Source organism: Heterodontus francisci, chromosome 1 (assembly GCF_036365525.1).
Source record: "Heterodontus francisci isolate sHetFra1 chromosome 1, sHetFra1.hap1, whole genome shotgun sequence".
NCBI lineage: Eukaryota > Metazoa > Chordata > Chondrichthyes > Heterodontiformes > Heterodontidae > Heterodontus > Heterodontus francisci.
The window spans coordinates 128,787,710-128,814,700 of NC_090371.1; positions in this window are offsets into that span (position 1 = coordinate 128,787,710).

Here is a 26,991-nt window from a genome sequence, read left to right on the forward strand (position 1 = left end):
AAACAATTTCAAAATCAGGGGGAAACCATTTAGGACCGAGATTAGGGGAAATTTCTTTACTCAGAAGGTTGTGAATTTTTGGAATTCTCTACCCCAAAGGGCTGTGGAAGCTCAGTCATTGAATATGTTTAAAGCAGATATTGACAGCTTTCTAAATACCAATGACATAAAGGGATATGGGGATAGTGTGGGGAAAAAGCATTGAAGTGGATGATCAGCCATGATCATATTGAATAACGGAGCAGGCTTGATGGGCTGAATGGCCTACTCCTGCTCCTCTGTTCCTATGTTCCTACCTGCATGCTAACATTTGTGATTCCTTTGAGGACACCTCCCTCCCTCTGTACTGCAGCATTCTGCAGTCTCTTTCCATTTAAATAGTATTTTGCTTTTCTATTCTGCTTACCAAAGTGGACAACCTCACATTTCCCCATATTATACTCCATCTGCCAAATTTTTGCCCACTCACTTAACCTATCTATATCTCTTTGTGTCCTCCTCGCAATTTGCTTTCCCATCTATCTTGGTATCATCAGAGAATTTGGCACTGATCCCTATGGCACCTCACTAGTTACAATTTGCTAACCTGAAAATGATCCATTTATCCTGACTCTATTTCCTGTTAGTTAGCCAATCCTCTATGCATGCTAATATTACCCCCAACACCATGAGCTCTAATCTTGTGCAGTAATCTTTTATGTGGCACCTTTATTGAATGCATTCTGGAAATCTAAATACACCACATCTACTGGTTCTCCTTTATCCTTTATGCTCATTACAGCCTCAAAGAACTTTAATAATTTTTTCAAACATGATGATTTTCTAAATGTCCTGCTGCTACTTCCTTAAGAATGGATTCCAGTGTTTTCCTAATAACAGACGTTGGGCTAACTGGCCTATAGTTTCCTGCTTTCTGTCTCTTTCCTTTCTCGAATCAGGGCATTACATTTGTGGCTTTCCAATCTGCTGGGACCTTTCCAGAATCTAGAATTTTGGAAATTTACAACTAATGCATCCACCATCTCTGCAGCCACTTCTTTTAAGACCCAAGGATGCAAGCCATCAGGTCCAGGGTACTCGTCAGCCTTTAGTCCCAGTAGTTTGCCGAGTACTTTTTATCTAGTGATAATTGTTTTAAGTTCCTCCCTCCCTTTTGTCCTTTGATTTTTTTTTACTATTCTTGGAAAGCTTTTAGTGTCTTCTAACGTGGAGTGTGTTTGTGTGCAGCAGTGTGTGTAACGTGTCACTGTTTGTGATGTGTGTGTAATGTGTGACACTGTGACTTATGTGACAGTGTGTATGATGTATGGGTGTGTATGTGTGCGACAATCTATTTGATTGTGTGGGTCCGACAGTGAGTCTGTGTGTGACTTGAGTGTGTGATGTGTGGCAGTGGGCTCAAAAACGATCTCTTGAGTGGCCACTTATTAGCATGCCCGGGACGGCGCGCACCCCCAATCACATGGAGGGGGCAGGCTGTATGACGCTGTGAATGGCGTCTGCTGTTAAGTCAGCAGCTGCTGTCGCCATATTTAAATGGCAGCCAGCCCTGCATCCAACCCCTTTCTCATTTAAACCTTTGCTGCTGGAGCAGACCAACCAGCAATGAAGTCTGGAAAGCCCCATCTCCCAAGGAACTGCCCCTGCAAGGCACCAGAGATGGCAGAGGTGCAAGGAAGGGTGGCGCCACAGAGCAGTGATGCCTCCCTGCTCACTCTCCTCCAGGCCAACAGGCAAAGCGGGAGGTCCTTTCTTCCCAGCGATGGTAAGAGGCCCTCCTGCCTGACCAAGCAAGCCTAGACGGAGATTGCAGAGCAGGTAAGCTGCCGTGGGGTCATCTGCTGAGACTGGGTCCAATGCTGCAAGATGATTGCGTTCAGCAAAAGTATGTGGCACTTTGTACAGCCCCATTTGACCTGGGTGTCCCCACACAGAGTGGCACATGGGTGCCACTGCCATGTCAAAGACAGGGAGGTCGGGAGGGGAGGATTGATGCCACAATGAATTCACCCTTGTTTGCACCTCAGAGCATGGCATTTACATGACAGGCTGAGACCATATAAAGACTGAGCTTCTCCACCTTTTGTCTTAGTACCTCTGTTGTGACATGCGTCATGTTGTTTGGCAATGTTCAATATCTGCATCCTTGATCCTCCAAGCGAAGAGGGCCCACAATGCGAGGGAAGCATCCAGGACCGATGGAGGAGTGCCAGACATTAGACAGCTAACACAGGCTGAGGAGGAGGCCTTGGAGCTAGTTGGCAGCCAGGGAGGATGTGCTGTTTCGGAATTGGAGCTTGGGGTCCAGGGTGAACATACAGCTCTTTGACAAACACAATGATTACTCATAACATTTCATTTTTGGACACAATGGTGTCAAATTTGTGACATGTGCACCATTAAACCTAAAACTGTGCTTTTCATATTGTATCTTGCAGGGCAACTTTCCAGATTGGCCTTGGAGGGCCTGGAGACTTCAGCACCTCTGAGGAAGAGACAACCTCAGAACGTAGTGTCCAATGACACTCGAGCACCTTCCACCAGCGCAGATACACTCATTTCGGTGGGAATCCGATTGGCTTTGTAGTCTGGGTCACAACCTAGTGAGAACACCACACACCCAAACAGCTGGCTGAGGCTGAGAAAAGCAACACCTCTGACAGTCGGAAAACTGTGGGTCGCTGGGCCCATGCTGAGCCTGAGGTTGATGACCCTCTGTTGATAGCACAGGGGATGCTGGAGCTGCAGGGAGAGTTAAGGCAACATCTGGTGGAGATGCCACAGGCCATGCACAGCTTTGACCAGATGATGGGGGTCCATCTAGGCCATTACAGCTGCCATGTCCAGGCATATGAGTGCATGGCTTCCTCCACAGAGGTTGGCGACCATCATGAAGAACCATATTCCAAAGATACGTGCAGGCCTACAAATCCTAGCCTCGGCCATGAGCTGGACACAGCAATGGCTAGGCAGAGAGGGACCAGGGACCTGGAGAGTGTCTCTGCTAGTTGTCCTTCTTGGAAGAGCAGTGAGGTTCCTATGAGCCTTGAGAGGGAGAAGGCGAGCCAGTGCTCCACATCTGTGGACACCGGTTCCTCAGCCCCTCTGCTGGTGGATCCAGCTCCAGCATCCATGGCACTGGTGCAGGAGGCCCTCAGGCAGCCAGGGCCCTCCAGGCCTCGGGTGTCAGCCATAGCCAAAGGGCTTCCTGATCAGCAGCCTGGCTCCAGTCAAGCTGTTAGCGCAGAAGTAGCACAGTGAAGGAACACCCACAGACATTTCAAAAAGACACTATGACACATGGGTTTTCACAGGTGACACACATATTATTCCTTCTCACTAAATGTGCTTTTCTAACATGTGACTTCTTTTCACTGTGAATGATGCATGCCGGCATGTGCTGATTATGCGCCCTCCCATTACATCATTGACTTGACTGAACTGCCAATGCGTGGAATAACATCATCGCCATGCCTGTATGCATGATGTGGTACTGCATGGATGCAGTCACATGGGCAATGGCTCCGTCACCTGCTGCCAGTAATGGTGGAGGCACCAATGTCACAAGTGCAGAAGACTGCCTACCAGATGAAGGATGGTGGTGTGAGGTGGAGCATATGGTACACTTCAGGGATTATCGAAGTGTTCAGCAATAAGGTGTTGTCATGCATCCCTTGCTCACCATGTATGCGCTCCATCCATGCGCCTCATCCTTCCCTGCGCATATTCTGCTGCAAACCCTGTGAGTCCTCATTGTCTGAGGATGTCTGCTGCTCCTGTCCCTCATCATCCTGCAAGACCTCGCCTGCACAGCACCCCCCCCCCCACCCCCCCAACTCCCCCCTGTGTATTGAAAAGTTGTAAAGAGCACAGCATACAGCAACGATGTGCGCAACCCCTTCTGGTTCATACTGTAGGCCCCATCTGATCTATGCAGGCAGCGGAGGCGCATCTTCAGCTTGCGGATGGCCTGCTCAATTGTAGCTCATGTCGAGCTGTGGCAGGCGTTGTACCTCACCTCTGCATCGCTGGTGTGGTTTCTCACCAGTGTCAGGAGCCATGTCTGCAAGAGGTAGCCCTTGTCCCCAAGAATCCACCCCTGGATCTGAGCATGATCACAGTTATATTTCTGCAGTTACCTGAATTAGACTACCAGTGACATGACCTTAAACCGGCTACCATTTGTGGCTGTCAGCCCACATAAAGGAGTCATGGAATGCCATTGTTCTCTTCCCCTTCACCCCCCCCCCCCCCCCCACCCTTCAAATCTTGACCGGCACAGGGTGGCACGCTTTATGGAACAAGGATACGTGTTCCTCCCTTTATGCATGCAAAGTTGAGACCCCCTTCACATCCCACCTTCACAGGCTCCGAGGTTGACACCTTGCTTTTCTTGGACGTGAAAGTGAAGGCATGTGAGTGCCGCATGTCCAGCTGAAGATCATGAACTGATGGCTGAATTGTGGTGGCATGCATAGTAATGTACAGTAAGCAACTACTTACATATTCAAATCCCCAACATGGAGCACGACGTCTGGGGCTTGGTAAAATCCAGCCAGTGTGTGTGCGTGATAGTGTGTGATGTGTGCATGTATCTCTGATTTTGTGCATGCATGTATGAGAGCCTTCAGCAGCACAAGGACACCCCTACCAGTGATACAGGTGACATAGGTAATGTCACAATTGACCGTCCATTGCTGCATCAAAGAACAGTGATACATGAATGACACACTACACTATTACAAGTGTCCCAACTGAGTACCTACCACTGATTTGGTCTCACCCCATTGGAATTCATCCATTCTGCCCATAGGGTATGCAGGGAGATGGTGGCATAGTGGTAATGTCACTGGGCTAGTAATCTAGTGGCTTAGGCGATGCCCTGAGGACATGGGTTCATGTCCTACCATGGCACCTGGTAAAATTTAAATTCAATAAATTAATAAAAATTTGGAATTGAAAGCTAGTTTTAATAATGGTATTCATGAATCTACCATTGATCGTTGTAAAAACCCATCTGATTCACTAATGTCCTTTTAGGGAAGGAAATTTGCTGTCCTTACCTGGTCTGTCCTTACCTGGTCTGGCCTACATGTGACTTCAGAACCACTCTTGGTTGACTCTTAACTGCCCTCTGAAATGGCCTAGCAAGTCACACAGTTCAAGGGCAAATAAGGGATGGGCAACAAATGCTGGCCTTGCCAGTGATGCCCAAATTCCATGAAGGAGTAAAAAGAAAAGTGTAGCTTCAATGAGGCATTGGAAGCACATGAGTGAAGCATCTCCTAAACAAACTACCCATTGAGTAATATAGACCAGCTAGATATCACTGCAGCTCACAGTATGTGATGTAAATTATAGTCACTGTGGAACAATTACACACATTGCTTCAAACATAATTTTCAATAATCATGGGGATTATAGTGAGTGACATGTTTTCACTGCTGGACCCTCTCTTTACTGAATTTCCCACAAAATTTGTATCCTGTGACATTTTACCACTTTCTAACTATAACTGTTATGAAGTTCTGTTCATTTTAGTGCAGAGCCAGTGAAAGTAATTTTAACTCCCAAAAAGATGTGGGTTTGGGTCAGGTGAGTTGTAAAAATTTTTAATTCTAAAAATCTCAAACCCAAACCCAATGCGCTTCCAATCTGGGTTTAACAGAGGTGGGATAGGGGGCAAGCAGCCAAACAGCTCTGGGAGGTGGGTTGTCCATTTAAATATTATAATGAGGCTGGGAGTCTCATATTTAACCTGTTTTACAAATTTAACCCTGGTTGGCTAGGGTTCCCAGGCCTCACGAAACCCGATAGCTCAAGGGAGGCAAGGACAGCTTCGGGGAAAGGGTAAGTGCTTTTTCAGCACTGCTTGTGGGCAAGAAGGAGCAGGAGTGCTTTCCTCTGGCCCACTAAACTAACCTGCTTCCTTATCATTGGACTAGCACAACCCCTCCACCCCGTCAACAGATTTCCCCCAGCACTATCGGGACCCCTGTGATCCAAAGACCCCCTGGGAAGGGGATCAGGCAATCCCTCCTGAATTGGATCATCTCCCTCCACACTCCCACTAGTAGCTATGGTTTCCCTACCGTCTCACATGGCCTGCTCCAGAGTGATCTCTATTCGGCAGGGAGCCAAGCTTGTCAATTCGGCTGGCTTCTGGGTGGGAACCCTGTCAAAAAAAGATTCACACTTTGGAGTTAAAAATCCACAGCATGTGGGGAATCCTAGACTTCCTGACTGAAGCCCCTCCCCTGTAAATAGCAGGCCAATGAGTAGAATTTGAGAAGGTGGATTATGTGAAAAGAAAGACTTATATTTATATAGCACTTTTCACAACCACCAGAGCGCTTTATAGCCAAGTACCCTTGAAGTGTAGTCACTGTTGCAAAATAAAAAATGTAGCAGCCAATTTACGCACAGCAAGCTCCCACAAGCAGAAATGTGATAATGACAAGATTTTTGCATTGTTGATTAAGGACTAAATATCAGCAGGATTCTGGGGCTAACACAGCTGCTCTTATTCAAAATAGTACTAATGGGATCTTTTCTGTCCACCTGGGGCCTTGGTTTAGCATCTCATCCATATGATGGTATCTCTGACAGTGCAGTACTGCACTGCACTATCAACTTGGATTTTTAGATGAAAGTCCTAGAGCAGGTCTTGAACTCAAAACCTTGTGATTGAGAGGTAAGTGTGCTATTAACTGAGCCACAGGTAACATATGTATTGAAAAAGCTAGCATCCTCAATGGTTCAGCCTTGCCACTGGCCTGTTGCACTACTTCCACTCATCCTGCTCATAGCTCTTTCACAATGACTTCCACCACCTGCTCCAGCCAGAATGCACCTCGACTTTAAGAGGTGCAGTCTAGTTTTAAGGAGTGCAGGCTAGCTTTAAGTGGTATGCGCCTCACATGAGCTCGGGACCCCTGCTGAGGCATGCAGCCACTCAACAGCATGTTCAGTGCTGGGCTACATGCCATTATCATTTAAATTAGTAGGCAGCACAAAGTTTGTGTGTCACCTGCATTGCTTTGAATGGGTATGGATTAATCGCGCATCGCGATCCCCATGCCCGTTTTCAGGGGCTATCCAAATTTTAGCCGCAGGACTTCCCAATACATGCTGGAGAACAAGTGAGCTTTCTCACCACCATGGAGTACTCACAATATTTCTGCTTGTTCTCTTAAGCTGTCTTCCAGGGATGCAAAGCAACAGATTATGTATGCATTCAGGAATTGTAGAACACAATGTTAATAAAGACTAGCCACATTGTTCTTATTCTCATCAGTATATTACTGATGTGGAATTGATCAAATAAGTACCTCAATATAAATTAAGCATGTCTGATTATTATTGGAGTGTGAGGAGGAGTATAATTGTCCTACAGCCATCTAGGCTGTGTACTCTGGAATTCTTTTTCCAAAACAAGATTGTAAAAAGTATATAAAAAGTTAACCCTGAGTATGACATGAAGTTAAACTGTGGGAAGAATTGTTTTACGATCTTGTGATCTCTTCCCCACCGACCCCCACCTTCAAAATACTCCTTGCAACAACAACATGCATTTATATGGTGCCTTTAGCATAGTAAAACATTCCGTGGTACTTCACGGGAGTGATTATCAATCAAAATTTGACACCGACCTACATAAGGACATATTAGGACAGGTAACCAAAAGCTTGGTCAAAGTGGTAGGTTTCAAGGAGCATCTTAAAGGAGGAGAGAGAGAGCCAGAGACACGCAGAGGTTTAGGGAGGAATTTGAGAGTGTAGGTCCTTGGCAGTTGAAGGCACAGCTGACCATGGTGGAGTGATTAAAACTCAGGAGGTGCAAGAGGCCAGGTATATAGGGCTGGAGCAGGATAGGGAGGGGAAAGTCCATGGAAGGATTTGAAATCAAGGATGAGAGTTTTAAAATTGAGGCTTTGCCAGGCCGGGAGCCAATGTAGGTCAGCAAGCACAGGGTGACGGGTGAATGCGATTTGGTGTGAGAATGCAGGTGGCAGAGTTTTCAATGGGAGTACAAGTTGTGAGGCCATCCAGGAGAGCATTGGAATAGTTGTGTCTAGTGGTTACTAAGGCATGTTAAGGCTTAACTCTTGGTACACCCCAATTCTCATTACTTCTGTTCAGGCTGAACCATCTGCTTTGTGTAGTGTCTTGGGATGTTTTTCTAGGTTAAAGTTCATGGCTGTGAAATTGGGCTCCATAGCACCACTGGTGCCGGTGCTACAGAAGTCCTGAAGTGACATAATAGCGGTAAACACCTCTGGCACAAAATGTACAGCTCACCCTGACTGACCGGGAGATAGTGTGGGCGTGCTGTGTGTGCTCTGGAAGCACGCAGTTTGGGCGGATCATGACATCAACAGCCTCTAATACTGGTATGAGGCACCATCTGCCACTTTGCACCTCGCTGGTCCGGTTAACACCCTCTCATAAACACTCCCAACTGAATATGCGTTCAGCTGCAAGAGGGTCCCGCACTAGCACTATTTAAAAAGCTAACCATTCAACTCCCAGGTGAGGCGCTTTTCACTAAATTTTGTTGGTGTAGACTTGGTGGAAGTATGATGTTGATTGTTAATGAAGGTGTTAAGCCAATGTGTTTTATTGAATGATAATTTTCTTTAATCCAGTGACTGGAGATCTGAATTTATATTTCTTTTAAAAAGACATTTCTAAAAGACAAGCTGCCAGCAAAGTTATCCTTTCAGCTTCAGATGATCACCCAATTCCCACACTGTCTCCTAAGCTGCAATGCTTGTGAGGAGAGAGACGAAATCTCTGCTAAGTCCCCAGCAAGAACCAAGACCCTGGAAGTTTAAAGGAACTACCTATTGTCACAGGAAGTCGAAGAAATGCTGTTAACTGCTATGTTTGATTCATTGAGTGACTATCATGTGACAAGCCCCTCTCCATCTGTGGTTTTAAGCTGGTATTTTCGCTACAGCAAGGGAGAAGCAACTGGATTCTGACATGAGTAGACCCTAAGTGGGGGTCCCCCTCTTCCTCCATTCTAGCTTGAAAGCTTTCAAATGCTGTTTTTTGACTGACCACCTCTGCATACTCCGGCTACAATCCGAAACCCTGTTGGAGGAAATCATATGCATCGCTATCTCTAATAGACTCACCGAACCAGTCATCTACCTCTTCAAACTAAAAGCTTCAGGACCACTGAGTTCAGCTAGAAGCCAGCCGAATCACCAAACTTCACAGACTGTATACCTTTTTTATGGACTCTAACTCAACCAATCTACCTTTCCCCACTCTGTAACCTGTTTGTGTGTTTGTAAACCTCTAGTGTGTGTGCGAAGAGACTTAGCAGTTGGCAGGAAAAAAGACAGAAGCACAAGGGGAGAGCCAACTGTGTAACAGTCCCGACAACCAATTTTATCTGCAGCACCTGTGGAAGAGTCTGTCACTCTAGAATTGGCCTTTATAGCCACTCCAGGTGCTGCTTCACAAACCACTGACCACCTCCAGGCACTTTTCCATTGTCTCTCGAGACAAGGGGGCCAAAGAAGAAGAAGAAGAAGAAGTGTGTGTGTGTGTGTGAGTGAAGGTTGGCACATTGTTTATTATTTTATTAGTTTGGTTTAGCTACAATAAAGTTAGCTTCTTTCTTTGTTAACTCAAGAAAACCTGTTTGGTTCTTGTTATGATCATAGCAAGTAAGTAATTAAACACCTACTGAATTGGCCAGTACATCAACTTTAAAAAAAAATTAAACCTGTTGTGGTCAAACAAGGAGAGGGAAAAGAGGGAAGCACTTCAACCTCTTCTCACTTGACCGTAACAGCATGATTTGGAGATGGCGCACAGGCAGCAGAGAGTGGAAGCAGTGTGTAGAGGGAAGGGGAGGAGGAGGAAGAAAAAGAAGGGAGGAGGCATCTGGGAACACTTCGCTCCAGAGGAGCTGTCTGTGAGTAGATATTGAGACTTCAGTTCCTCTAAGATGTCATCTCAACGTCACAGTTTCTCCAAAATCCGTCACCTTTTAATCCATCTGCTATTTACCATCACAGCATTTCTTGGTTATGGTCTTGAAATAAAAGCCACCACCAAAAAACAACTTTATCCAACAACATTTACAATAATACATACAAAACTGTATTCATCCTTGTGCATTCCCTTAGTGCCTGTCTTGCGGGTTCCTTTGCCTGTTCAAGCACTCCTATGCAGTGCTACCCCAGTGGCTGCAGCATAGTTGGTGGAAGTCTGCTGCCTTTCAGTGGGGGAGACTGCAGGTGACCTTGCAGGACGACCTCAAGCATCTCTTATCATGGGTGGCAACAGTGGGCTGGCTGGCTGAGAGGCAACAGCACGGTCACTGGCAGAGTGGCAGTGGTGGGAGCATGATTGCTGTGATCCTGAGAGAGGACAGCAGGTTTGTGTATCACAGAGCCACTTACACTCCCCTGGGGCAACGCCTCAGTCATCTAAGTAATCTGTTGGTGCACAGATTGCAATACTGCTGTGACAGCCTGCAAGACCCTTTGAGCATTGGTATCAACAGCCATTATGGCAGCCGTCTGAGCCTGCATGGCACCAGTTCTGGCTCCCATGACCACAGTCTGAGCTTCTGCTACAGCACTGAGACGTTGTGTGGGTTCTGCCTGTGCTACAGTGCAAGCTGAGACATCGGCTACCAGAGGCTGCATCATATTTGGGTCTGCAAGTGTTCTCATGGAGTTGGCCTCCATTTTCATGCTGGAAAAGATGGGCTCGAAGCTCTGCACGATGGCCTCTGCCAAGTTGGAGCTGGACTCCTCCATGTTCCTTGACAGTGATAACAGGCTGTCTGGCAGGCCTGCCAATTCACCAATCTTGGTGTGCGTGACCATCAGCATTTTCCTGTACGTCATGCCATCAAAATCCTCATATGGGACCTCTGCGGCAGAACTTGTCTGCGACATCGTCCTCCAGGGAGCTGACACATGAGCTATATTTTCCGCTGGCCTGGCTGCAGCCTCCTTGTGACTGGTGACTCACGAGTTGCAGGTCCCAACTCTATACTACCCTGTAAGGTACACACAATACTAGTACCTGAGCTGATGACGGTGAATGTCAGATCAACTGATGATGTTTCTTTATAAGAAATCAGGTGCAGCTGCTGCCCTTCCTCATGAGGAAGGAACTCCTTTCCTGTACTAATGTCCCCAGTGTGCATCAGAAAACTTCTCTCTTGTTTGTTGCTTCATTTTCTGTGCTTTTGCTTCTCTCCAAATCTTCCAGACAGCCTGCAGCAACTTCTGTACAATGAGTGCAGCTCTCCTTAAAGAGGGACAGGCTGTCATTGATAACCAAACATGCTATGGGGCCTCCTGCAGCCAATCAGCAGCACGCTCTGTGGGGCTGCAAGCCAAAATCATTTAGATGAGGAGACAGCACAAAGTTTGTGGGCTGTCTGCCTCAATGGGACCAGGGTGATCACGCACTGTGACCCCCTGCACCTGAAGGTGGGCCTTGACAAATCTTTCCTCACATAAGTTAAATACAGATGAAGTAATCTATTTGGTCTATGCTAGCTCAACCATTCATACAGTACCCCACAAGTCATCTAATTTTATCTTCAATGAATCTAAGATTTTTGCTTCCACTACTCCATCTGAAAGACTATTCCAATTATTGACTTGTTGCATCAAGAAGTTCGGGTTGACATCTGTCCTAAATTTTTCTTTTGTTAATTTTCACCTATGACTCCTTTGTTCTAATATTCTTGTTTATTTTGAAGTAGTGCTTTTGATTTACAATGTAAAGCTTAGATACTAGTACGACATCCACCTCTCAGTCACCTCTTCTCATTGCTAAAGGAGTCACAATTACTCGAATCTTACATTGACATGAGTTTTCTATTAAATGTATGCCTCATCTACCGAATTTAACATAATCACAATTCATCAAACTGTCTCCTGTTAATCAGATTAATTATTCTTAGTATAAAACTGATGGGTCTGTAGTTCCCCATATTCGATGCATCCCCTTTTTGAACACGTGTAGATCAATTTCCAGTCTAGAGTGACCTCCCCAGCATTTAGCACCTTTCTTATAGTGATTGTCAGTACTTCATACATTTTATTCCTAGTCCCTTGTGGTAGCCTGTAATAGATTATTCTATTCCTCGGAACTTGTTCCTCTTGAGAGCTCTTTACCTTGTTTCGAATCTCTGCCTTGTTGATGCCAAAGTTACTCATCTGTTTGGATTATCTCTATTATCTCTGGTGAATACTTTAGGATAATATTAACTACCTCAGCTTGTCATCACTTGCATTTCCATTGGCACCCTTTAAGCTTCCCATGTAACTGTCCTCTTGCTGTTACAGTACTGGAAGGATATTCTGCTGTTGTGCTTGACACCTGAAAGTTCTTGTAACACCCAAAACAAAAGGATAGCTGGCAGATGAATGTTGAAAATCGCGCCGCCAAATCATAGCAAAATGAATTTTAGTCTGTTTTTCACCAGCGAAGGGCACGGTCCATCTCGAAGACAGATAGCAACATTGGAAGTAATAGGGAGTATTTCCTCCAGTCACTAAGTGGAACAAAAAATAATTTAAAATTCTGATAAGTGATTAAATATGTAAATTCTGATAGGTGCATTACTTTCAGTAATAACCTCACATGACAGAGGATTGGGGATACTCAGAACACACATTCATAACAGTGTAAAAATGTTATAACAATGTCAAGACCTCAAAGTGTCATTCGTCACTGTCTGATTGCAATTTTTAATCCATTTACAATTTTTATGAGTATTTACTCCAATAATTCAAGACCTGGTTAACAAAATGTCTTACAAGCAAAACAAAGACACATCTGATATATGACAAACATTCACATTTATTTCTATAAAATGGCCATCATTAATAATGTACAGTCTGTAAAGAATTTATAGGGGCCTTACAAAGTCAGAAAAAATGTTGATTTTATTGTAGTCAAATGTTACTTTTTAAATCTTCGATCACATTAATGTGTATCTGTGTCAAAAACAGCATTTGAGGATGCTATCTCATTTGAATTTTATCTGATTTCTCTCTATTTGATTTAGTATGCACTGAAAATTCGTCACACACAAGCAGCTGCCTGTATCTGTACTTGGCAACTCCAATTCTGGGTCAGTGCCAGCACTGTACATATTACAATACCACACAATCTCGGGCTGAATTTTATAAGCTTGCTTTAGAGAAGGCACGGCGCATGCGTGACTTGTGTGCCGCTGAGCTCCCGTGATATCACCCATGGGGGTTCATTTAAATGGAGGGTGTGGGGGAACGGCCGTCCCCGATGACGTAGAGGGGGCGGCCGCTCTGTCCCCGGCAACAGCGTCTGGCGCCACTGTGCAGGCACCGGTGCCCTTTTTAAAGGGCTTCAAGCCCAACAGGAGCATTTACATTTTAAAAGAAACATTCATTTGCCATTGAGATTCCAGTGTTCAATAAAATATGAAAGCCCCTCTACCATGCCCCCAATGACCACACACTTTATTTTTAGGCCTTTCCCGCCAAAAAAACTTTATTCCCAACCCAATCTTTTCCCCCCTGAACTTGGTCACCTTTGCGCTTCAACCCCTTTCCAACATCCCCCTCAACTAATGAAATAGGTTTTCTCCGTGCCCCCCCCAATCGACCTGAAAATTAAACTCCTCCCCCCTCCCCACCAGTGTCTCGCCTTGAATCCCCAAATGGAGATAGGATGGTGTGGGACTTCTGACCTTAGGCCGGAATATCAGTGTGGAACAGCTGCCCGGTTCAGATAAACGCATTTACATGTGTTTGCATTAATTTTATTAGGGAAAATGAAAGCTCTGCCGCAATGCGGCGGTGGGGGGCTGCACTGAGGCCACCCCGCCACCTGTAAAATGCGGCGGGGCCTTCTCGGCATTGTATGTCATGGTGGGCCTCTCCCGCAAGTATTTTATGGGCCCCCCCACCACGACCCCCAACTTCAAGGGGCTGGTAAAATTCAGCCCTACATCTAGACCTCAAAGTGTCATCTGTCACTGTCTGAATGCAATTTTTATTTCATTTACACTTTGTACTTTTAAAGAGGCATTGGGGCCAATTTCTTTACAATTTATTCTTGGGATGTAGCTGTCACTAGCCAGGCTGATCCTTCTCGCCCTTGTGAAAGTGGTGATGGGCCTTTTTCTGTGTTGTGATGAAGGTGCTCCAACAAAGTTGTTGGATGGGGAGTTCCAGGATTTTCACCCAGGGACAATGAAGGAATTTTAATTGATAGTGCACAATTGAGTGATTGCCCCACCCCGCCGATAGTACTATTGAAAACCCCAAACCCATTTTCGTGGTTGGACCTCATTTGAATGTGATTGGCAATCTGCCAGCGTAAGAGCCAAATTGGAAGTAGAATAGTCAAACCTTCAGGATTGCCAGAATGGGGGGGGGGTCTCCCTGAACAGGACATGAATCTTCAGGACACTGCCACTAGCAGCCCAGGAGAACATGGCCCACAAATTTCTCATCACAGCAGTGACGCCCCCAACCCTGCTTCATGACATCACGGTTTCTGCTGCAGGGATATTTCTGGCTCAGTGACATCACAGCCTTCACTGCTAGTCCCTACATACTGGTGATCTACAATGGGACTGGCTGGTGGAGAAACAGTCGGGAGTCTTGAGAGGAGAGAGGCAGAGCATGGAGGGATGTGGTGCTGGGTTGGAAGAGGGTAAAGAAAAGCTAGGGGTCAGTGCATTGGGGTGCTGAATGGGGTGGAAGAGTGGGCAACCAGAGACTGTGGGAATGGTGGTTGGGAGATTGGGATTCAGAGTGGGAGAAAGTATTATGGACTGGGGCAGGATTTTACCACTGGTGGCGGGAAACAGAGGTCGGGACTGTTTCCGGTCCCAAACCCGTCCCCGGGTGGACGGGGGTGCGGGCTAGGGGGGTGGCCGGAAACAGTCACTCATTGAGTTTATCACGGGGATGCCCCCTTAAATGGCCTGGAAGCAGGCTCACTGTCCAAGGCATGCGGACGGACTCTTGAAGCTGTAGGACCAATCAGAGGCCTTCCAGCTTGAAAGAAGCAGCAGGATGCAAAGGAAGTTAAGTAAGGCATTTCAAATGGAGGGGGCCGCTCTCCAACTTTTTAAATTCTAAACTAAAAATGGATCTTGCAGTCAGGCCACCACTATGTCTGGGGAGCCCCTGTACAGGGTGGCCTGTGGCTGCTGCTGCACCCAGGCAGGCAGGGAGTGCCTCTTGGCCTGCCTTGAGTGCTGGCTTCCCAGCCTGCCATTGGGAGGCTGCCTCCAATCACCTAAACTGGACCCCACCGCTGGGGGGAATCTGGAGGCCAACTGGAAAATCCCAGTCGACCTCCTTTAATTGGCCTTCAGAGGCTCTTAATGAGCCATGTAGGCTACTCGCCGTGTACAAGTGGGTAAACCTGCTGCCCAACCCCCTCCCCGCTCCCCATCCTGCCTCCGCAAAAATGGCCCGGAGTCGGGATGGAGCCGGGGAACGAGCATGCCAGTCGGCTGGTGGTGCTATTTTTTGCTCCTGCCTGCCTCTGATCCCAGCCCTGGCGGGGCTTAAAGTCCAACCCTGGGAGACAGTGTGGAGCAAGTCAGGTGACTTGGTGGTTTGAAGGTGTGAGGGAAGAAGACTGGGGAATGGTATGGGCCTGGGGCACAGCATTTCCTACAGCGCCAGAAGCAGAATAATAACGTGATGAGTGGGAGCTGCTTCGAGAAGGGAGCAGCCACTGGCTGGTGAATGGGGAATGAGGGTATGGAAAATTAATGGGAAGGGAGAAGGAAGATTTTCACACCGAGGGTTATTACACCATAGGGTGATTCTCCACAAATGGCTCTTGAAGCAGGGACTAGAGGACATTATATAGGAAATTATATATGAATTTAAAAAGGAGGCATGTACAAGGATGTGGGAGTGATGGTGTTACAGAAGAGATGCCAACACTGACAATGTCACAAGGGGCCAAATGGCTTTTTCTTGTGTTGCAATTTTGAAGTCTTACAAAATCAAAATAAACTATTTTATTGCAGTCAAATTATACTTTTTATCATCTCAGAACAAGTTAACATATACATGTGTTGAAAACATCGCCTTTGAGGATGCGACCTCATATGAATTTTAGCTGATTATTCTTTATCTGATTTAGTTTGCACTGAAAATTCTTTAGTCACAAGCAGCTGTCTGTGCATGTTCTTGGCAACTCCAATTCGATAGGCTGGGTCAGTGGCAGGACAATACCTGTTTCAATGCTACACACAATCTGCATCCAGACTGCCATCAATATTCCTTATCGCTCATTTCATGTTCTGTAGGACAGTAATTGAGTACAATGCATAAAATAAAATTATAGAAAATGAAAAATAAAACTAGTTAAATTTTGTTTATTTCAAATTGCAATAGTTTCAAAATGTCAGTGCTTTTTACAACTTCCCATTAGTCATTATCCAATGAAAGTAAATTTTGTTTCAGTGATTATTATCTAAGGAAAGTAACTCCCATAATTATGGCGATGCATGACGGTAGTGCATGAAAAAAATGGAGATTTATTTGCAAGTAAGCCTGATAATATATTTCTGATGGATACATGGTGCTGATATGAGATTGTCCTTTATAGTGATGTATTTGTATCTTCCTGTGGTAATTTGTAGCCTGATAATTTTCTCTTGTACTTCCTGTCTCCATGTAGTCCACCTTCAGTTGGATGAGATTTATGTAGGATACAGTCCTCCACTGCCATTCCACATTGAAAAACATGAAGCGTGTTTAATGTAAGGTGAGAAATTTCAGAATGTGCCACAGACTGAGAAATTATCCATGGCTCCGGGCCATGGGTGAAATTCAAAATGTAATGACTTGAACTGCAAGAGCTTAACATGCTGATGTCAAATTCCTATCTCTGCAGTCTTAATGGAGGCATTGACCCATTTATTTTAATTTGATACTAGCATGTTAACGTTTCATATTGTAACACCACCATCAGTAATTTGGCTTTGTAATGAGCAGAATTATTTTTAGAGCATGCTGGAAAAAAATGAGCATTCTGTCATCTTCTCAACAATAAACAATCAAATCTGCACTCACCCATGTGCAAAGCCTTAGTGCCTCTCTTGTGTGCTTGTTTTCCTATTTTAGCAGTCCTACAAAGTGTTTCCCCAGTGGCTACAGCTTCAGATGGGGAAATCTGCTGAGCTTCCATTGAGGACACTTTCAGATTGGTGGCTGGGTGATCTTGAACAGCACTGGACCTGGATAACTCAACTGCAGACTGCAACATCTCAGCATACACCAGGCCAGTATAGAACAGCAGGCTGCGTGACACTAAGAAGGGTACTGGTGACCGGAAGGGGAGAAGCCATGCAGTCATCCTGAGAGATATCAACAGATGCCCTTCCAATGGAGCCAATGCTGTTCTCCTGGGACAGCAGCTTAGAGCTCCAAGCACACTGCTGGACAACAGAATGCAGGAGTGACATGACGCTCTGCATGCTGCTGTCCACAGTGGTCCTCATATCCGAGATGGCAGCCATTTGTGCTTTCATAACAGAAGTGTGAGCTGCCGTCATTGCTTTCTTAGCTTCCAAGGCAGTCATCTGTGTTGCCATGGAACCTGTCAGAGCTGAGAAGAGGGTAACAAAGTGGTGTTGATGGATGTGATCATTTGGTCCATTTTGGACAGAATGGTCTCCAGGCTGCATGCAAAGCCTGGAGCAAAATTGAATCCATACTCGTCTGTGCTCTGTGATGTTGTACGCAAGCTACCCTGTGCACCTAGCATTTCCTGGTGGATCCCCTTCAGCCTTCTTTGGTAGCCTGGCCCCTTGAAGTCTGCATCTGCATCCTTGCAACAGAATTAGTGTGCAACCTCACCTTCCATCAAACTGGCAGCTGTCCTCTTTCTTTTCACAATCCTTTTAGTTGTTCCATCTCTGTAAATTTGACTTGTACACAATTTTCCTTTTCTGCCAGTGGTGTCATTCTTAGGCCCAGCTGAATTGCACCTGGAGTCACAAATAAAGGCATATAATAAATAAGGTTATGGCAGAAAATTGGGAGAAACCTGTGAAAATTCAGGTCCAGACTGACAGCATCTAAAATGAGAATAGTGCAGAATTAGTTGTAATAGATTGCTGGAATAATAGAGAAGTGTAATTATAAAAATAAGTAAAGTAGGATCAAATATAAGTTTGATACAGTTTCTAATCTTGTGCTATGCTATTAAAGACAAGATTTGTTATAGGTCATTTGCTTTTCCAGCCATGTGTGAAGATTCACTTGAACTACAAAAGTAACTTCAATCCATCACATTCTCTTAGTTCCTTGTAGAATCCAACAATCCAGAAAGATGTCAGCCCAAAATTCCATTGGGAGGGGAGGTTAATCACCCATGAGGAGAAGTGGGATGAATTTGGGCAGAACCTGGATTCAGTGGGTTTTTGCCCTGTGTAAAATCCAGCTCAAATTCCAGTCAAGGGCAGGGTGGACGGCTCCCACCCACTGGGCAGGATTTCCACTGCAGGGTCGGGAGCCCGATGTCACAGTCATTTCTGGGTCCTGACTCCACATCATGAACTGGATTTTGTTCTGGAGGTGGGGTTCCCAGTGCTGGGCCAAAAAGGCGGGGAGAACCCCGCCTCTGCCTTTTCATGCCCCCCGTAGGGATCCTCTGGTCTTTTTGATTCAAAGCTTTAGGAGGCTGGATCCCCATCCCTTTAAAGACTTTAAAGGGATGGGGATCCTACCTTGAAGAGCTGCCGGCTATCCAGAGGGTCGGCAGCTCAGGAATAGCGGCAGCACCTCTGGGAGTGGTGGCCACTGCCGGTACAGCAGAGGCCGTGGACCCAGGCCCAGAGGTGGAACCCCGGAGCAGAGGTAGGTGGGGTTACCAGGGCCAGTCTGGAATGCCCCAGCGAGGAGGGGGAGGCAGGTGGTCATTTAGTCCAGGGGGAGGGGAGTCCCGGGGGTAAAGTTGATCCTGAGTTGATCCCGGTGGCGGTCCTCCTTGGGCCACAAATTGTCCACAGAGGAGGGACCCACCCCAAGCCCACAAGGAGGGAGCCTCCTTTTACAAGGCGTCCTCTGTGCATGGTGGAGGCGCCCCCCCCCCCCCCACCCCACCGCTGCCAGTAATATCCCAGCGGCAGCGGGAAGAGGCCCTTAATTGGCCATTAATAGCCACTTAAGGGCCTCATTGGCCTTTTTTTTATTCGTTCGTGGTATGTGGCCAGCATTTATTGACCATCCCTAAGTGTCCTTCAGAAGGTGGTGGTGAGCTGCCTCCTTCAACCGCTGCAGTCCTTGGGTGTAGGTACACAAACAGTTAGGAAAGGAGTTCCAGGATTTTGACCCGGCCACAATGAAGGAATGGGCAATATGGTCAGGATGGTGTGTGGTTTGGAGGGGAACTTGCAGGTGATGTTGTTCCCATGCATCTGCTGCCCTTGTCCTTCTAGGTGGTAGAGGTCGCGGGTTTGGAAGGTGCTGTTGAAGGAGTCTTGGTGCGTTGCTGCAGTGCATCTTGTAGATGGTACACACTGCTGCCACTGTGCGTTGATGGTGGTGGAAGTGAATGTTGAAGGTGGTGGATGGGGTGCCAATCAAGTGGGCTGCTTTGTCCTGGATGGTGTCGAGCTTCTTGAGTGTTGTTGGAACTGCACCCATCCAGGCCAGTGGACAGTATTCCATCACACTCCTGAATTGAACCTTGTAGTTGTTTGACAGGCATTGAGGAGTCAGGAGGTGAGTCACTCACTGCAGAATTCCCAGCCTTTGACCTGCTGTTGTAGTCACAGCATTTATGTGGCTGATGCAGTCCAGTTTCTGGTCAATAGTAACACCCAGGATGTTGATAGTGGGGGATTCAGTGATGGCAATCCCATTGAACATCAAGGGGAGATGATTAGACTCTCTCTTGTTTGAGATGGTCATTGCCTGGCACTTGTGTGGCACGAATGTTACTTGTCACTTATCAGCCCAAACCTGGATGTTGTCCAGGTTTTGATGCATCTGGACACGGACTGCTACAGCATCTGAAGAGTAGCAAATGGTGTTGGCATTTTTTGGATGCCTCACTGGAGGTGCTGACTGAGTGCAGAAACATCCTGTTCCCTGGGCGTGCCATCCCTGGCATGGGGGGGCCTCCTTCTCACTTCCCTCTGCTTTGCTCTTTTTTCCATTCTTTGGGCAAACAGCAACCCCAGCAATGGCTGCCGCCCTCCCTTTAAATCAGGCCCGCCGCTGCCTCAGTCTTGCCATCTTCCCACGTCCAGTGGCACTAATTGGACGGCGAACACGACTCTAGGCCAGTGGCAACAGAAAGCCTGCAAGGCTCACCAAGAGGGCATGGTTGGAGTTGGCTCACGAGGTCAGCAACAGATGAGTGGTGTCAGAAATGCTTCAGTGACCTTCTCAGATCTGGAAAGGTGACTCCAAAGATAGACCCAGATGGCATGCCTCCTTGCCAGCAGTCACCAGAGTGAAAAAGAGAGGGGCATCCTGAGGGCTCATAGAGTTCTTCTGACCTTGGGAGAGATGTGTGCTCAGCAGCGTTGAAGACCCAGAAGCATAGGTCCTAGTGCTGTTGGACAGGAGGCTGGAGTGCAGACTGCAGCAACGTATGTGAATGACAAGCTGCAAGTGGTGAAGGAGAGAGGCATTGTCCTAACTACAGCTTTCTTCACCTTGCAGGCCAAGCGGGAGTTGAAAGCCAGGGAGAACGAGAAGGCTAGATGCTGACGCACTTTGAGGAGCTGGCCCTTGTTGCTCAGGATGGAGAAATAGGGGTCTGCTGTAGACAGGGTGAAAATATCTCAACATTTGGGGGATGCATGGCAATGCTCCCTGTGCAACGAGCTCTCAAAGTGTGAGCTGTCGTGTCATTATTTTTAGCAACGTGAGCATCTGTTGACTGTCCCGATCTCTAACCACCTTCTTCTCTTATGTCTCCCCAAGGGCCAGCTGCAGAGGGACAGGAGCCCACACAGCGCCCACAAGATCCTGAGGACTCAGAGGGCGAAAACACCTCGGGGCCTGCACTGTCACATCTTTTTTGCGCACACTCCACCAGCACAGATACTCAGACCTTGGTGGGTCTGCGAACGTTAGTAGAGAAGGTTGCACAGGGTAAAGTGCACATCACTTCAGAGCAGGATGATATGGAGGAGGCTCAGTCGGCTGTGGCCTGTCCCCTTCGGCAGGGCAGAAATACAGAGCCTAGGGAATCATGAAACAGGCGGCTCTACCTGGAGGATCAGTGTGAGATGTGTGCCCATATGTCGGTGTTACCTGAGACACTGCAGAGTCATGGGATGAGAATGGAGGAATCCGTTCATCTCATATGCTCCACAATGTCTCAGTGCTTTGAGCACATGAGCTCCTCTGTTTAGTAAGTGGGAGAGCCATATGCAGCATCACTCATATTGGATGCAGGAGCAGCACACTGACATGCACGGAATGCAGCATTGACCGGTCAGTGGCACAAATAGTGCAATGAAGCATGGAGTGGATGCCAGCTATGCCCCAACTGATGCTCCCCTCTAGTGATCAAGGACGCTATCAAAGGGTTGAGTCAGCGACAGATGGCAATGACAGGACCAGCCCTCACGGGCTCAGTCATAATCATCCGCCCCCCCCATGGCCCCTCTGATGGATGAGGCATTTGTAGAGTCACGCCCTGTGACAGAGGTTGCCCTTGCAGTGATGCCAGTGCAGCAGCCTTTGCAGGTTCCCCCCCATGCCCCTGCCTCAGCACCTCCATGATGAGGCCGAGCCCTACAGGCATCTCAGGACCAGACAGGCACTAGCGAGCAGCCTGCCTCCACCTCATCCTCAGCCACAGGGGGAGCACTTTGTAGGAGTGGCCATTAGTGCAGGCCACCAAGTTGGTAATGTCACTTTGTGGGACACCTGGATGTGTCTGTTGTAAATAATGTCACACTGTATTTTGATAAAGCACTGGCATGTTGTTGCACTAAGGCAGATTTATGTGTCTTCGTTTCATTGTGGCGGCAGCTTCCATGAACCCTTGGATGACCCTCAATGAGGGCACATAAGTCAGCAACCATCTGCCTGGACAGGCACAGCCTTCTGTGGCACTGACCCTCTGACATGTCCAGGTAGCTTCTCTGTTGGCGGTAGACTTTCTGCCCCTCATTCCTGACCCCTGCTCCCTTGTTGCCAAGGGGTCTGCCAGAAGAGGTAAAATCCACTTTACGGGGGGAAAAGAGCCCTACAGCTGTCAAGAAAGTTCTCACTTTAGGCCTGATTGAGGCTTTCAGCAGGCAATTCCTGGGGGTAGGTGGTAGGAGGTGAAATGGAGAGAGAGAGAGAGAGAGAGAGAGGAGGCTGTTTCAAGTCCCTGCCCCTCCAACAAGGAACTTCAGGGCCTTCCCACTAATAGAACAGGGACTATCACCAGGCTTCATGTGGCAGTCCTTGAGATCAGCAGGAACAGGGGTGGACAGGTGGAAAATGGCACCAAAACACCCCCTCCCAGCATCTGCCAGCTTCAGAAAGGGCATCTCATCAGGGATGGAAGAAGCCAAATACAAATCGCGACAGTCACAAGCCTCACTGTCCAATTTGGTCCTGTTTTCTGTTGCTGTTAGTCTAATTTCAAGCAGGATAGTGAAGGACAATTCAGTTCATCAATTTTAATACTATGCATAATACACTGACTCATATATAGAATACACAAATATATTATAATATCTCCTGTTATGTATTATGAGCTTAGAAATAATCAATAGTATAATCAGAAAGTGTTGGGGTGTGTGGGGGGAATGCATTTACAGTGTGGCCTTTGGCTGCACCCCAACCCAGGCAGGCAGGGAGGGACTGTAGGCTTGCTTGGAGCACTGGCAGACCAACATGCCACTGGGTGTGTGCCTCCAGGCAGATAAACTGCTTCCCATCGCATTGGGAAACTGGAGGCCAACTGGGATTTCGATATTATGTGGGGAGAGGTGGGACATTTGGCGCAGTGAGGAACCCTTTGACAGCTGTACAGCAGGTGCTGGGGCCCTGTTTTAAGCACCCCAGCACCTGCGTCCTGACAACTGTCAAAGAATACTTACCTAACTGCTGAAGAGTGGGGCTGTTGTCAATCTGGCAGCAAAGCAGAAAGTCCTTAGCAAGTCAGATGGCATCAGTGGTGAGAGAAGCAGAGTTAACTTGTACAAGTTCACAGACCTGAAAGTTAACTCTATGTCTCTCTCCACAGATGCCGCCTGACCTGCTGAGTGACACAAGCACTTTCCGCTTTGCTGGCCACATACTTACCCTGCTGTGTCCCAGTGTCCTGTGAAGTTGCGATCCTCTTCTCTCACTCAAGTGTAACATTCCTTCTTGTAGGCGTGCTGCACTTGGGTGAATAGAGTCATAGAGTTATACAGCACAGAAACAGACCCTTCAGCCCATCATGTCTGTGCCGGCCATCAAGCACCTAACTATTCTAATCCCATTTTCTAGCACTTGGCCCGTAGCCTTGAATGCTATGGCGTTTCAAGTGCTCATCTAAATACTTCTTAAATGTTGTGAGGGTTCCTGCCTCTACCACCTCTTCAGGCATCTTAATCTTAAATTTGCACATTCCATGACGTGAGACTTAAATAGACCATAAAAGGTATTACAAAGGTTTACAGAGGACACACTGACATAAATGGGAGTGCATGGGTGTCAGAGCAATTTAAATACGTCTTTCACCAAATGTTCCTCACCAACATGTGTGTCCTTTTCTCTGTGGGAATGATGTGTGCCAGCATGTAGCACCAATGTCACATCCCTTTGCACCATTGGCCCTTCAGAAGAGCCAACGTATGCAATATCATCATTGCCATGCCACCATTACACATGAGCGTCTCCACGGATGCAGTGTCATGGACATTGGCTCAGTCAGCTGCTGCCTCTAATGGTTTACACAGGATGCTGCAGATGTGGACTGGTGCACAGCAGGTGAGCAAGGGTGATGTGTGGCTTGTAGAGCTCATGTCGGTTCCTATGGAGCAGACAGCCACTTCCGTACATCCCTACCTCACTGCTTGCCCTGCGTGAAGAGCCTGGGTGCCAACTGCCCTCCCATGCATCTTTCATGTTGTAGGTCCTCAGTGTCCTCATAGTCCGAGGAGGAATCCTGTTGACATCTCTCCTCATCATGCCAGGCCTATTGGGTGCGTAGTTGTGCAGAGCAGCAAAGAAAGGAGCTGGCCTTTTCAGCCCGTAGCACAGCTCATCACTCGATCCATACAGGCATTGGAGGTGCTCTTTCAGCATGCCGATCTCATGTTCAATGGTGGCTCATGTAGCTCAGTGGCTGGCGTTGTATCTCTCCTCTGCAGCAGTGGTGGAGTCTCTCACTGGTGTTGGGAGTCATGTCTGCAAAGGATAGCCCTTATCTCCAAGAAGCCACCCCTCCATCTGAGCCAGCTCAGTGAACAGCAGTGGCAGCCAGGACTGGCACAAGACCCAGGTGGCATGGCAACTGCCTGAGAAGCAGTCATACATTCACTGCAAGCATCTGCAGTGTTCACATACCAGCTTCACCTAGATTGAGAGGGCTGCTTTAATGGGGACGTCTGCAGATGGTAGCCTTGCGGGTGGCCTGATGGCCACATGAGTGCAGTCTATGAATATTACAACCTATGGTTCTCCGGCAATGGTGCCAGAACCAATGGCCATCTGGGCCTGGCTGAAAGAATCCGTCCTAAAGTGGAAATACTGGCCCTCCGGTGCAGGACATTGGTGACTTCCCTAATACAGCGGTGCACTGCTGACTGTGTGACCCCACAAAGGTCTCTGGTGGGCCCCTAAAAGGCTGCAGAGGCGTCAGGCTTGAGATCCGCTGCCATTATGAGGAACAAAGGCATGGGATGTCCACCGGAACCCATGGGCTGCAGGTCATCCTTGAGCAGGGAACAGTGACGTGTCACCACCCTCTCTATATGCGCAATCTCCTCTGACACTGGTGCTCTGACATCCGATGGCATGTCATGTGGTGCCTGTAGATGCATGGCAACTGTAATGGTGGGCTCCCCTTAGGAGCTGCTGCTCATGACCGGGGGCCTCTACATGGATCACACCTGCCTGTTGATATTGCCTCTAGCGTGTACAGATCCTCACATGCAGAGGATCACACAATGTAGGATGAGCCATACCTATTTTCCTGTGATAAATAAAGTTGAACCCTGCACGTATTCGATGGTTCCTAACAAGGCATGGATTGGTGTTGATGGGTACATCAGCTGTTTTCCTGCATCAACTATGTGGTGTGCCATGGCATTGCCCATCTTAGCCAACACTCAGAGTGGCACAACATGACCACATCAAGATCCTGCCAGCTGAATCTATTGTCCCCATCATCCATAAAACCTTAATGCTCCTGCCCTTTCTGGCACCCTCCCCACACACAGGGTGTCTAGTGTGCCATTTCCCCCTCACAAACACAGAGCATACACTGTTAAGCGAGGGATGGTACATGGTACCTCCCTTCATGCCAGCACAGCTTTCCCTCCAGTAATCCCAGACCCTCTCCTTTTCAGAATGCAGAGTGCGACCCCTGTGTATCCCCCCTCCCTCCTCCCTTTAAGAATGCAGAGTTAGACCCCTGTGTATCTCCCCTCCCTCCTCCCTTCTGTAATGCAGAGTGAGGACCCGCTGGCTTTTCAGATTGTGAACGGGATGTCATGTGACGGCTGCCCCTTCAACGAAAAATCCGGCAGTGTCGGTGGAGAGGCGGCAGGCTGCAGAATCAGCAAAGGCAAGTAATCATTACCATATGTTGAATGCGGTGCCGCTGCCGTGCGGTGGGGGGTGGGGGGGCTGCACTGAGATCCCACTGCCGCAGGTAAAATGCGGCGGGCCCATCTTGACGTCACGAATCGAGGCGGGCATCTCTCCGCAGCATTTTACCGGCCACCGCGCCACGACCCACGGCGTCGAGGGGCCGGTAAAATTCAGCCCACGATGTTGCCGCTTAACTTTGAAAAACTGGCTTTGCGGAGACAGTTGACGCAGACACAGACTGTCTTGGCACGTGAAGGAAAGAGGAGAGCTCTCTCAGTCTATTTAAATCCTATTTGTAGTTCTCTCTCAGAATTCTAAAAAGTCAAGCCAGATTAATTTTTTTTTTTAAAAAAAGCTATTTGTCGAGCTACTGTATTCATCACTGGGAAGAAAAAGAGTTTGATGCTTCAACTACTGAACTGTAATTGCTGAACTCCAATTGTCAGATTCATCAGGCCTTGGACGACTTCAAGCAACCTTGAAATAAAAACAAAATACTGCGGATGCTGGAAATCTGAAATAAAAACAAGAAATGCTGGAATCACTCAGCAGGTCTGGCAGCATCTGTGGAAAGAGAAGCAGAGTTAACGTTTCGGGTCAGTGACCCTTCTTCAGAAGGGTTCCGAAGAAGGGTCACTGACCCGAAACGTTAACTCTGCTTCTCTTTCCACAGATGCTGCCAGACCTGCTGAGTGATTCCAGCATTTCTTGTTTTTATTCAAGCAACCTTGGACTGTTCCACATTCGAAAATTCCACTTTGTCAGCACTGTAAATCTGAAAAGACTTTATTGTTATTTTTTTCCCGGGCAGCTAATTAAACACCAAACTTCCGATAGTTTGGGTATATGTATGCAAATGCAAATTAGATTCTTTAAATAAGTTATAAGGTCTTTAGATCTTGGTTTATCTTAGTAGTGTTTAAGATTTTAGTTTTTTTCTAATCAACAGTTAATTTGTTGATATCTAAAGATACCTGGTTTGGATCACCTCATTCAGGGGTTATTGGATTGGTTCAAATCAGCTGTGGCTTTCTTTGATTTGGGAAAACTTAAAGATATATGTTATGCGACCTGTGGGGCAGTGGGACTGAATTGACAGTGCGTTGCTCCCACCACAATCAGAATCATATATTTTGACTGGTGGCTTTGTCTTGACCGGTCATGCTGTAACACTAACCTTTTGCAATTCATGCATTAGGACACCCAGATCCCTC